General features: G+C 39.3%; 2 protein-coding genes across 3 annotated transcripts in view; one reads left to right on the top strand and one right to left on the bottom strand.

The window, feature by feature from the left end:
• The window catches only part of ZNF790 (zinc finger protein 790), a 29,611-nt gene extending 26,472 nt beyond the window's left edge, over positions 1-3,139 (top strand). The window contains exon 8 of one of the 2 annotated variants that reach the window (XM_027044741.2): positions 315-3,139. The gene's annotated coding sequence lies outside the window, so the exon portion shown is untranslated. Of the gene's footprint in view, positions 1-93; positions 285-314 lie in introns of those variants that run through there. The other variant, XM_027044742.2, reaches the window with a different exon arrangement.
• The window catches only part of LOC106974722 (zinc finger protein 345), a 171,767-nt gene that overhangs the window by 98,990 nt on the left and 60,403 nt on the right, over positions 1-12,374 (bottom strand). The gene's annotated exons all lie outside the window — the stretch shown is intronic.

Raw genomic sequence — 12,374 nt, 5'->3', positions numbered from 1 at the left:
TCTTTTTTCCCTCCCCTATCATTTTTCTCTTTGTTTAGGATAAGGTTTCTTCCCCCCCTTCCCCCCCCCCCGCCAACTCCTCCTCTTTTCCAGGGTTACCTCAATGAACAAATCAAAGCACACCTGGTGGACAGTCCAATCCACCACTACGAGTAGTTAGATAAAGCAGCCAAGACACAATAATAGAGTGCATGTAACACACTCCAAAAACACCTCCTAAAGTGCCAGGCCCTGAACAGTGTATGACCCCCCCCCCTTTTTTTTTAAAGATTTAAAAAAAATTTTTTTTTAACATTTATTTATTTTTGAGACAGAGAGAGAGCATGAACAGGGGAGGGTCAGAGAAAGAAGGAGACACAGAATCGGAAGCAGGCTGCAGGCTCTGAGCTGTCAGCACAGAGCCCAACATGGGGCTCAAACCCACGGACTGCGAGATCATGACCTGAGCCGAAGTCGGACGCTTAACTGACTGAGCCACCCAGGCGCTCCACTCCTTTTTAATATAGTAGTACTTGCAGGTGCAGGACACATGACAAGCTATTAGAAGATGTAAAGGACAGAAAACTAGCCAAAATGATGCAACAGAAGAATTATCCTCGAAGAGAATCCCAGGAAGAAATGACAGCCAGAGAATTGCTCAGAACAGATATAAACAATATATCTGATCAGGAATTTAGAATAATAGTCATAAGACAAATAGCTGGGCTTGAAAAATAGCATAGAAGACAGCAGAGAATCTGCAGAGATCAAGGACCTAAGAAATAGTCACAGTGAGCTAAGAAATGCTGTAAATGAGCTGCAAAATAAGCTAGATGCAATAACAGCAAAGATAGGTAAAATAGAAGATAAAGTATGGAAAATGATGAAGCTGAGAAAAGTAGAGAAAGGAAGTTACTAGATCATGAGGGAACAATTAGAGACCTAAGTGATTCAATGAAATAATATCCATATCATAGGAGTTCCAGAAGGGGGAAGAGAGAAAGGGGAAGAAGATTTATTTGAACAAATTATAGCAAGATGTTCCCTAATCTGGGGTAGGAAACAGGCATCCAAGTCCAGGAGGCACAGAGAACTCCCAGATCAACAAAAATAGGTCAACACCATGACATATCATAGTGAAACTGGCAAAATACAAAGATAAAGAGAAAATTCTGAAAGCAGCTAGGGACAAATGGCCCTTAACATACAAGAGTAGACACATAAGGGTAGTAGCAGATCTGTCCACTGAAATTTGTCAGGGCAGAAGGGAGTGGCAAGAAATATTCAATGTGCTGAATAGGGAAAATATGCAGCCAAGAATTCTATGTCCAGCAAGGCTGTCATTTAGAGTAGAAGGAGAGATAAATGTTTTTCCCAGACAAAAACTAAAGGAGTTCATAAACCAGCCCTGCAGGAGATCTTAAGGGGGTCTATGTGAATGGAAAGCAGAAAAGACTACAAAGGACCGGAGACATCACCACAAGCGTGAAACCTACAGATAACACAATGACACTAAATGCTTATCTTTTAATAATCTGAATGTAAATGGACTAAATGCCCCAATCAAAAGACATGGGGTATCAGAATGAATAAAAAGCCAAGATCCATCTATATGCTGCCTACAAGAGACTCATTTTAGACCTGAGGACACCAGCAGATTGACAGTGAAGGGATAGAGAACGATCTATCATGCTATGGTATGTAAAAAAGAAAGCCAGAGTAGTCATACTTCTATCAGACAAACTAGATTTTAACCAAAGACTGTAACAAAAGATGAAGAAGGTCATTATAATTGAGGGGTCTATCCATCAAGAAGTGCTAACAATTATAAATGTTTATGCCCCGACTTGGAAGCACCCAAATATATGTATCAGTTAATCACGAACATAAATAAATGTAGAGATAACAATACTGTGAGTGTAGGGGACTTTAATACTCCACTTACACCAATGGACAGATCATCTAGGCAGAAAATCAGTAAAGAAACAATAGCTTTGAATGACACATTGGACCAGATGGGCTTAACAGATATATTCAGATCTTTTCATCCAAAAGCAGCAGAATGCACATTCTTCTCGAGTGCACATGGGACATTCTCAAAATGGGTCACAAAACAGACCTCAACAAATATAAAAGGATTGAAATCATGCCATGCACCTATTTTCAGATCACAACGCTATGAAACTTGAAATCAACCACAAAAATAAATTTGGAAAGCCTCTAAATACATGGAGGTTAAAGAATATCCTAAGGAATGAATGGGTCAACCAGGAAATTAAGGAAGAACTTTAAAAGTATATGGAAGTAAATGAAAATGAAAACATAACAGTCCAAACCTTTTGGGATGCAGCAAAGGCAGTCCTAAGGTGAAAATACAGTGTGATCCAGGCTTATCTCAAGAAACAAGAAAAATCCCAAATACAGAATCTAACCTTACAGCTAAAGCAATTAGAAACAGAGCAGGAAAGAAGCCTCAAAACCAGCAGAAGAAAAGAAATAAAGATTAGAGCAGAAATAATATAAAATAATTTAAAAAAGAACAGAACAGTTCAGTGAGTCTAAGATCTGGTTTTTTGAAAGGATAAACAAAATTGGTAAACCCTTAGCCAGACTTCTCAAAAAGAAAAGAGAGAACCCAAAGAGATACAATCACAAATGAAAGAGATCACAACACTACAGAAATACAAACAATTATTATAGAAAACTATGAAAAATTATATGCCAACAAACTGGATAATCTGGAAGAAATGGACAAATTCCTAGATACCCATCCACTACCAAAACTCAAATGGGAAGAAATAGAAAACTTGAACAGACCCATAAGCAGTGAAGAAACTGAAGCAGTTATTTTAAAATCTCCCAACAAATAAGAGTCTTGGACCAGATGGCTTCCCAAGGGAATTTTATCAGACATTTAAATCAGAAAGAGTTAATTCCTATTCTTCTCAAGCTGTTCCAAAAATAGAATAGAAGGAAGGCTTCGGGACTCATTCTATGAAGCCAGCATCACCTTGATTCCCAAACCAGACAAAGACCCCACTAAAAAGGAAAATTACAGGCCAGTATCTCTGATGAACATGGATGTGAGAAATCTCAACAAGACACTAGCAAATTGAATTCAACAGTATATTAAAAGAATTATTCAGGGGCGCCTGGGTGGCTCAGTCGGTTGAGCATCCGACTTCAGCTCAGGTCACGATCTCGCGGTCCGTGAGTTCGAGCCCTGCGTCGGGCTCTGGGCTGATGGCTCAGAGCCTGGAGCCTGCTGCAGATTCTGTGTCTCCCTCTCTCTCTGCCCCTCCCCCGTTCATGCTCTGTCTCTCTCTGTCCCAAAAATAAATAAACATTAAAAAAAAAAATTTTTTTTTAAAAAGAATTATTCACCATGATCAAGTGGGATTCATTCCTGGGTTGCAGGGCTGGTTCAATATCTGCAAATCAATCAACGTGATACATCACATTAATGGAAGAAAAGATAAGAACCATATGATCTTGTCAATAGATGTGGAAAAAGATTTTGACAAAATACAACATCTTTTCTTAATAAAAACCCTCAATAAAGTCGGAATAGAAGGAACATACCTTAACATCATAAAAGCCATATATGAAAGGCCCATAGCTAATATCACCCCCAATCAGGAAAAACTTTCCCCCTGAGATCAGGAACATGACAGGGATGTCCACTCTCACCACTGTTGTTTAACATAGTGTTGCAAGTCCTAGCCTCAACAATCAGACAACAAAACAAAATAAAAGGCATCCAAATCGACAAAGAAGAAGTCAAACTTTCACTTTGATACTCTACATGGAAAACCTGAAAGACTCCCCCCAGAAAACCTGCTAGAGCTGATACATGAATTCAGCTCTGAGCCTGGAGCCTGCTTTGGATTTTGTGTGTCTCTCTCTCTGTGCCTCCCCCACTCACACTTTGTTGCTCTCTCAAAAATAAATACACATTAAAAATTAAAAATACATATGTTACAAAGAAAGAATTGAAATCATACTGTGTTCTTTGACTGCAAAGGAATTAAACTAGAAATTGTTTAGCAGAAAGGTAACATGAAAACTAAACAATACACTTTAACTCTTGGGTCAAAGAGGAAATCTCAAGGGATGTTTTTTAAAAAGGTTACACTGAATGAAAATGAAAATAGAACATAGGAAAACTTGTAGAATACAATTAAATCTGAATTTACAGAAAAATTTATAGTACTAAATGCTCATCAAAAATGGGGTAAAGTTCTCAAAAAAAAAAAAACCGCTCAAATTCCTTCCATAAGAAACTAGAAAAAGAGCAAAACAATGCAAAGTGAACAGAAGGAAGGAAATAAATATAAAGAGCTTAATATCAATGAAATTGTAAACAGAAAAACAATACAGAAAAATAAACCAAAATCTCATCTTTTGAAAAGATCAATGAGGGGTGCCTGGGTGGCGCAGTCGGTTAAGCGTCCGACTTCAGCCAGGTCACGATCTCGCGGTCTGCGAGTTCGAGCCCCGCGTCAGGCTCTGGGCTGATGGTTCAGAGCCTGGAGCCTGTTTCCGATTCTGTGTCTCCCTCTCTCTCTGCCCCTCCCCCATTCATGCTCTGTCTCTCTCTGTCCCAAAAATAAATAAACGTTGAAAAAAAAAAGAAAAGATCAATGAAACTGATAAACTTCTAGCAAGATTGTCATCAGAAATGTAAGAGAATATTAGTAAAAATCCAGCAAACAATGATAGGATAATAAGGGAGCATTATGAGCAATTCTACTCACAGAAACTCAACAACTTAGAAGAAATGGACCATTTCTTATAAACCATGAACTAACTAATGCATCCAAGATTAAATAAATAATATGAATAGTAAAGTACAACTACTTAAGTTAAATTCATAGTTTGTTTCTAATTTTGAAATAGCTTTATTGAGATATAATTAACATTCCACATACTTTACCCTTTTAAAATGTATTATGTAATAATTTTTGGTAGGTTACATTACCAACTTTTTACAAGTTGTAAAATATATACAACATAAGATTGCCATTTTCACCATTTTTAAATGTACAGTTCAGCAACATTAGTTATATCACATTGTTGTGCAACTATCACTGCTATCTATTTCTAACCTTTTCGTCACCTCAAACAGAAACTGTAACCATTAGGCAATAACTCCTAATAACTTCTAATCTACTTTCTATGAAAATCTATTAATTTGCCTATTCTTGATATTTCATATAAGTGGAAACATACAATACTTGTTCTTTTGTGTCTGGCTTATTTTACTTAATGTAATGTTTTCAACACTAATCCATGTTGTAGCATGTGCAAGAATTTCATTTCTTTTTGTGCCTGAATATTATTCCATTGTGCATATATGCCACATTTTGTTTATTCTGTTGATGGATACTTGAGGTGTTTCTACATTTTGGCTATTATGTATAATGCTGCAATAAACATTTGTGTACAAGTATCTATTCAAATCATTGCTTTCAATTCCTTTAATACCTGAGTGGAATTGTTGGGTCATATGGAAATTCTATATTTAGCTTTTGAGGAACCACCAAGTTATTTTCATAGGAACCACACAATTTCTAGCAATATCTGAGCGTCCCAATTGTTCCATATCCTCATCAACAGTTGTTATTTTTTAATTTTTAAAATAGGGATCCTAGGGGGCCCCTAAAAGCCTCCAACTTCAGCTCAGGTCGTGAGATTGAGTTTTGAGTTCATGAGTTTGAGCCCTGCATTGAGCTCTCTGCTGTCAGCACAGAGCCTGCTTTGGATAATCTGTCTCCCATTCTTTCTGCCCTTTCCCCCCACCCCCTCAAACATAAATAAAAACATTTAAAAATAAATTTAAAATAGGCATCCTAGTAGGTGTTTAGTGTATTTTTCATTTCAGTTATTGTACTTTTAAGTTCCACAACTTCTTTCAGCTTTTTCAGCATATTTAGGACAGTTGATTTTGTTTCTTCATTCATCTGGTGATGGACATTTGGGATGTTGGCTCAGGTGCATATATCCTTATGATTGTTATGTCTTCTTGATGGATTAGCCCTTTTTGATGATAAAGTGTACCTCTTTGTCTCTGGTAATTTTGTCTTAATGCCTGTTTGATCTGATAGTATAGCCACTCCATTTCTGTTATGATTGCAGTTTGCATGGTGTATCTTTTTCTGTCCTTTTGTTTTGAAATTTGATATTTGAATCTAAAACGTATATCCAGTATATAGTTGAATCATATTTTTAAATTCTCTGCCAATCTCCACCTTTGCCTGGGGACCTGTATATACTCTTTCTCACCTCCAGGAAGAAGTAGGCAGCCTCTTATTTTTGCTCACTCAGTCTGTGCTGAGCTGGGAATGGGGGGTTGTGGCATCTATCAGTTGAAACCATTGTTCTGTTTTCCCAAAGGTAGATAGACTGTGCCAGACCTCTCAGAGCTGTAAGACTAAGTCAAATGCCAAGTCGGTGGACGGCCCTAGCAACACTGGAGTGTTGGACACACAGATCAACTCTTTTCTTCCCCATGGGAAAGCTGAGGGCTGAGGGCTTGCTTTGTGTTGAATAGAGGTAAGGATTAATGGTATCTACCAGCCCAACCCACCATCTCTGTTATCTACCCAGTGGCTAGATTTTACTGGACCTGTCAGAACTCCACAACTGGCAAGACCTAAGTCAGTGTTCTGGGAGCTCCCAGGAAATTTAAGGTACAGAATGTGTAAAATATCCCCTTCCCCACCCCACCCCACCCCCAGGTGAAGCTGGTAGCCAGGAGTCTCTCACTGATCATATGATGTTGTACCATGTGCCTGGACTCTGGTGGAAGGGTGTCCCATATCTCCCTATGGGTTTTGATGAGTCTGGCTTTGCATTCTCCCTAGGTGCAGAGGCTTTCACTCAGTTTTTGGATTTCTCACAAAGGGAATTTTTCCATGAATTGCTGTATCAGTGTGTTTGTTAGAGGAGAGAGGGCCTAGGACATCCAATTCTACCATCTTGCTGACATCTCATTTACACAGAACCTGCTTTAATTTTGTCCACAGGTCATTGAGCCTCTTTTCTTTCAGTCTTTTTCTCTCTGTGCTTCATTTTTCCAAACATATTTTCAAGTTCACTGAATTTTTCATTCCTCCTTTTAATCTCCAATAAAATTTTCTTCTCAGATATTTTTCTTTTATAGAAGTTCCATTTGTATCCTCTATATCTGTCCTCATTATGTTGTGGATTTAAAAAAATTCTTAAGCAGAGGCACCTGGGTGGCTTGGTCAGTTAAGCATTTGACTTTGGCTCAGGTCATGTTCTCGTGGTTCATGGGTTTGAGCCCTGCATTGGGCTCTGTGCTGACAGCTCAGAGCCTGGAGCCTGCTTCAGATTCCGTGTCTCCCTCTCTCTACCCCTCCCCCATTTGTGCTCTGTCTCTCTCTCAAAAATAAACATTAAAAAAATTAAAAATTCTTAAATATATTAAGCATAATAGCTTCTTTAGTAATTTTGTACTGATACCATTTCCCCTGCCATTTTATTTGGCCAACCAATTGATTTTTTTCTGGTTTTGTGTCACGTGGTGGGGGGCTTCTTTATACAGATAATGAACATTATGCAATTTACATTGTTGAATGTGGCTATTGTTACATTTATTTTAGAGGGTGAAGCTTTGCTCTGTAGGCAGCTGGGTTACTTGCTTGATTCCTTTAAAACTTTAAAAAAGCAGTTTAGGACAAGTCTAAAGTGCTTTAGAGATGGTTGACCTCTGTTCCTTATGTGTGACTCTTCTGGGCTATCTACTAAATGGTATGGGTGATCATCAGGATCAGAATTAGAAACATCTCTGCCCTGTGTCAGCTCTGGGCATTTTACAACTTGCAGCTCTCTGATTACACTTTGCTCAGACTTGTAGAATCACAACCTACACATGTACTACTTAATGTTAGGAAAGACTGAAGAGGACCCTTTCACACATTTCTGAAATTCTCTGCACAGCTTCCTTCTCTCTGGAACTGCTCTGCAACTTCCAGGAACATCAGTCTCTTTGATCTCAATCTTCTCAACATAGACCAGCATGCTCAGTTTGGGATAAACCTTTTTCATTATCTAGAATGTATCTCCAGGTAGGAAGTTGGTGTGATCATACTGCTCACTTAATTTGTATCTTTCTTGTTGAGGATCACAGTCGCTGTTTAAACCTGTTATTCCATCATGGCTCCTTTTGGCTTTATTTTTTGTTCCTGGTGATGGTATAGGGAATGAGCACTCTCATACTTTAATGATGAGAATGTAAACTGACTGTTTCAAAACAGCATAATCTATTAAAACAAATGTAAAATGTATACATATTTTGACTTAGCAGTCTAATCTGTAGGAATATATTCTGTAGAAATAAAAACACCAATATGCAAGAATAACCATATAAAGACATTTATTGCCTGGTTTGCAGCAACAAAGAAATAACCTGAATATTCAATCTGGAGAAAATAGAGAGGATATATCATGGCATTGCTGTTACCATGTTTCTGTTTTGTTCTGTAGGCATTTTTAAAAAGACAAAAGCAAGTGTACAAGAGACACAGCAACCAAATGTAATGAGCAGATGTCTTTTAAATCCTGACTCAAATAACCCAACTATAATCACTAATATCTCAAAAATTACTAGATATTAATTAAGTCCTTATCTGTTCAAGATACATACTGAAATATGTAGAGGGGAGATGATAAAATATACTGGTTTGGGTACAATAGGGAAGATGGCGGCGTAGGAGGACGCTGGGCTCACCGCGCGTCCTGCTGATCACTTAGATTCCACTCACACCTGCCTAAATAACCCAGAAAACCGCCAGAAGACTAGCTTGGCTCTCCGGAGCCAAACGTAGACAAGAGGCCCACGGAAGAGGGTAGGAAGGGCGGAGAGGCGGTGCATGCTACATGGACTGGCGGGAGGGAACCAGGGCAGAGGGGCAGCCTGCCGACAAAGCAGAGCCCCCGAGTCTGGCTTGCAAAAGCAGAGGGGCCTGACGGAGGATATTCTGACAGCAAGCGGGACTTAATATCTGGGAGGTTATAAGTTAACAGCTCTGCTTAGAGAGTGGGAGGGCTGGAGGACAATGTGAGGGAGAGTTGTTGAGCCCCGGATGACAGAGCACAACTTGGCAGGGAACAAAGGCGCTCACCAGCGCCATCTCCCTCGCCCATCCCCCAGCCCAAATCCCAAAGGGAACCAGTTCCTGTCAAGGAACTTACGTGCACCGTGCAAACACCCAATGCTGTGTTTCTACAGATCCATCCCTCTGGCGGTGGGTCTGACTCCCTCCCGGTGCCACAGGGCCCCTCCTGAAGCAGATCACCAAAGGATAAGCGAGCTGAGCCTGCTCATCCCGCCCCTGTGCACCTTGCCGATCCACCCCAGCTAATATGCCAGATCCCCAGCACCACAAGCCTGGCAGTGTGCAAGTAGCCCAGATGGGCCACGCCACCCCACAGTGAGTCCCGCCCCTAGGAGAGGGGAAGAGAAGGTACACACCAGTCCGACTGTGGCCCCAGCAGTGGTATGGGGGCAGACATCAGGTCTGATTGCGGCCTCACCCACCAACGTAAGTTATTCAAGACAGCACAGGGGAAGTGCCCTGCAGTTCCGCACCACTCCAGGAACTATCCAAAATGACGAAACGGAAGAATTCCCCTCAAAAGAATCTCCAGGAAATAGCGACAGTTAACGAACTGATCAAAAACGATTTAAACAATATAACAGAAAGTGAATTTAGAATAATAGTAATAAAATTAATCGCTGGGCTTGAAAACAGTATAGAGGACAGCAGAGAATCTCTTGCTACAGAGATCGAGGGACTAAGGAACAGCCAGGAGGAGCTAAAAAATGCTATCAATGAGCTGCAAATAAAATGGAGTCGACCACAGCTCGGATTGAAGAGGCAGAGGAGAGAATAGGTGAACTAGAAGATAAAATTATGGAAAAAGAAGAAGCTGAGAAAAAGAGAGATAAAAAAAATCCAGGAGTATAAGGGGAAAATTAGAGAACTAAGTGATACACTAAAGAGAAATAATCTACGCATAATTGGTATTCCAGAGGAAGAAGAGAGAGGGAAAGGTGCTGAAGGTGTACCTGAAGAAATAATAACTGAGAATGTCCCTGATCTGGGGAAGGAAAAAGGCATTGAAATCCAGGAGGCACAGAGAACTCCCTTCAGACATAACTTGAATCGATCTTCTGCATGATATATCATAGTGAAACTGGCAAAATACAAGGATAAAGAGAAAATTCTGAAAGCAGCTAGGGATAAACATGCTCTAACATATAAAGGGAGACCGATAAGACTTGTGACCGATCTCTCTACTGAAACTTGGCAGGCCAGAAAGGAATGGCAGGAAATCTTCAATGTGCTAAACAAAAAATATGCAGCTGAGAATCCTTTATCCAGCAAGTCTGTCATTTAGACTAGAAGGAGAGATAAAGGTCTTCCCAAACAAACAAAAACTGAAGGAATTCGTCACCACTAAACCAGCCATACAAGAGATCCTAAGGGGCATCCTGTGAGACAAAGTACCAGAGACATTGCTACAAGCATGAAACCTACAGACATCACAATGACTCTAAACCCATATCTTTCTATAATAACACTGAATGTAAATGGACTAAATGTGCCAACCAAAAGACATAGGGTATCAGAATGGATTAAAAAAAAACAAGACCCATCTATTTGCTGTCTACAAGAGACTCATTTTAGACCTGAGGACACCTTCAGATTGAAAGTGAGGGGATGGAGAACTATTTACCATGCTACTGGAAGTCAAAAGAAAGCTGGAGTAGCCATACTTATATCAGACGAACTAGACTTTAAACTAAAGGCTGTAACAAGAGATGAAGAAGGGCATTATATAATAATTACAGGGTCTATCCATCAAGAAGAACTAACAATTATAAATGTCTATGCGCTGAATACGGGAGCCCCCAAATATATAAAACAATTACTCACAAACATAAGCAACCTTATTGATAAGAATGTGGTAACTGCAGGGGACTTTAATCGCCCACTTACAACAATGGATAGATCATCTAGACACACGGGCCCTGAATGATACATTGGATCAGATGGACTTAACAGATATATTTAGAACTCTGCATCCCAAAGCAACAGGATATACTTTCTTCTCGAGTGCACATGGAACATTCTCCAAGATAGATCACAAACTGGGTCACAAAACAGCCCTTCATAAGTATACAAGAATTGAGATCACACTATGCATACTTTCAGACCACAGTGCTATGAAGCTTGAAATCAACCACAGGAAAAAGTCTGGAAAACCTCCAAAAGCATGGAGGTTAAAGAACACCCTACTAACGAATGAGTGGGTCAACCAGGCAATTAGAGAAGAAATTAAAAAATATATGGAAACAAACGAAAATGAAAACACAACAATCCAAATGCTTTGGGATGCAGCGAAGGCAGTCCTGAGAGGAAAATACATTGCAATCCAGGCCTATCTCAAGAAACAAGAAAAATCCCAAATACAAAATCTAACAGCACACCTAAAGGAAATAGAAGCAGAACAGCAAAGACACCCTAAACCCAGCAGAAGAAGAGAAATAATAAAGATCAGAGCAGAAATAAACAATATAGAGTCTAAAAAAACTGTAGAGCAGATCAATGAAACCAAGAGTTGGTTTTTTGAAAAAATAAACAAAATTGAAAACCTCTAGCCAGGCTTCTCAAAAAGAAAAGGGAGATGACCCAAATAGATAAAATCATGAATGAAAATGGAATTATTAAGACCAATCCCTCAGAAATACAAGCAATTATCAGGGAATACTATGAAAAATTATATGCCAACAAACTGGACAACCTGGAAGAAACGGACAAATTTCTAAACCCCCACACACTTCCAAAACTCAAACAGGAGGAAATAGAAAGCTTGAACAGACCCATAGCCAGTGAAGAAATTGAATCAGTTATCAAAAATCTCCCAACAAATAAGAGTCCAGGACCAGATGGCTTCCCAGAGGAGTTCTACCAGATGTTTAAAGCAGAAATAATACCTATCCTTCTCAAGCTATTCCAAGAAATAGAAAGGGAAGGAAAACTTCCAGACTCATTCTATGAAGCCAGTATTACTTTGATTCCTAAACCAGACAGAGACCCAGTAAAAAACGAGAACTATAGGCCAATATCCCTGATGAATATGGATGCAAACATTCTCAATAAGATACTAGCAAATTGAATTCAACAGCATAGAAAAAGAATTACTCACCATGATCAAGTGGGATTCATTCCTGGGATGCAGGGCTGGTTCAACATTCGCAAATCAATCAATGTAATACATCACATTAATAAAAGAAAATATAAGAACCATATGATCCTGTCAATTGATGCAGAAAAAGCATTTGACAAAATTCAGCAAGCTTT

The sequence above is a fragment of the Acinonyx jubatus genome, chromosome E2, assembly GCF_027475565.1.
Source record: "Acinonyx jubatus isolate Ajub_Pintada_27869175 chromosome E2, VMU_Ajub_asm_v1.0, whole genome shotgun sequence".
Taxonomy (NCBI): Eukaryota; Metazoa; Chordata; class Mammalia; order Carnivora; family Felidae; genus Acinonyx; species Acinonyx jubatus.
This window is presented reverse-complemented; position numbering and strand designations above follow the sequence as displayed.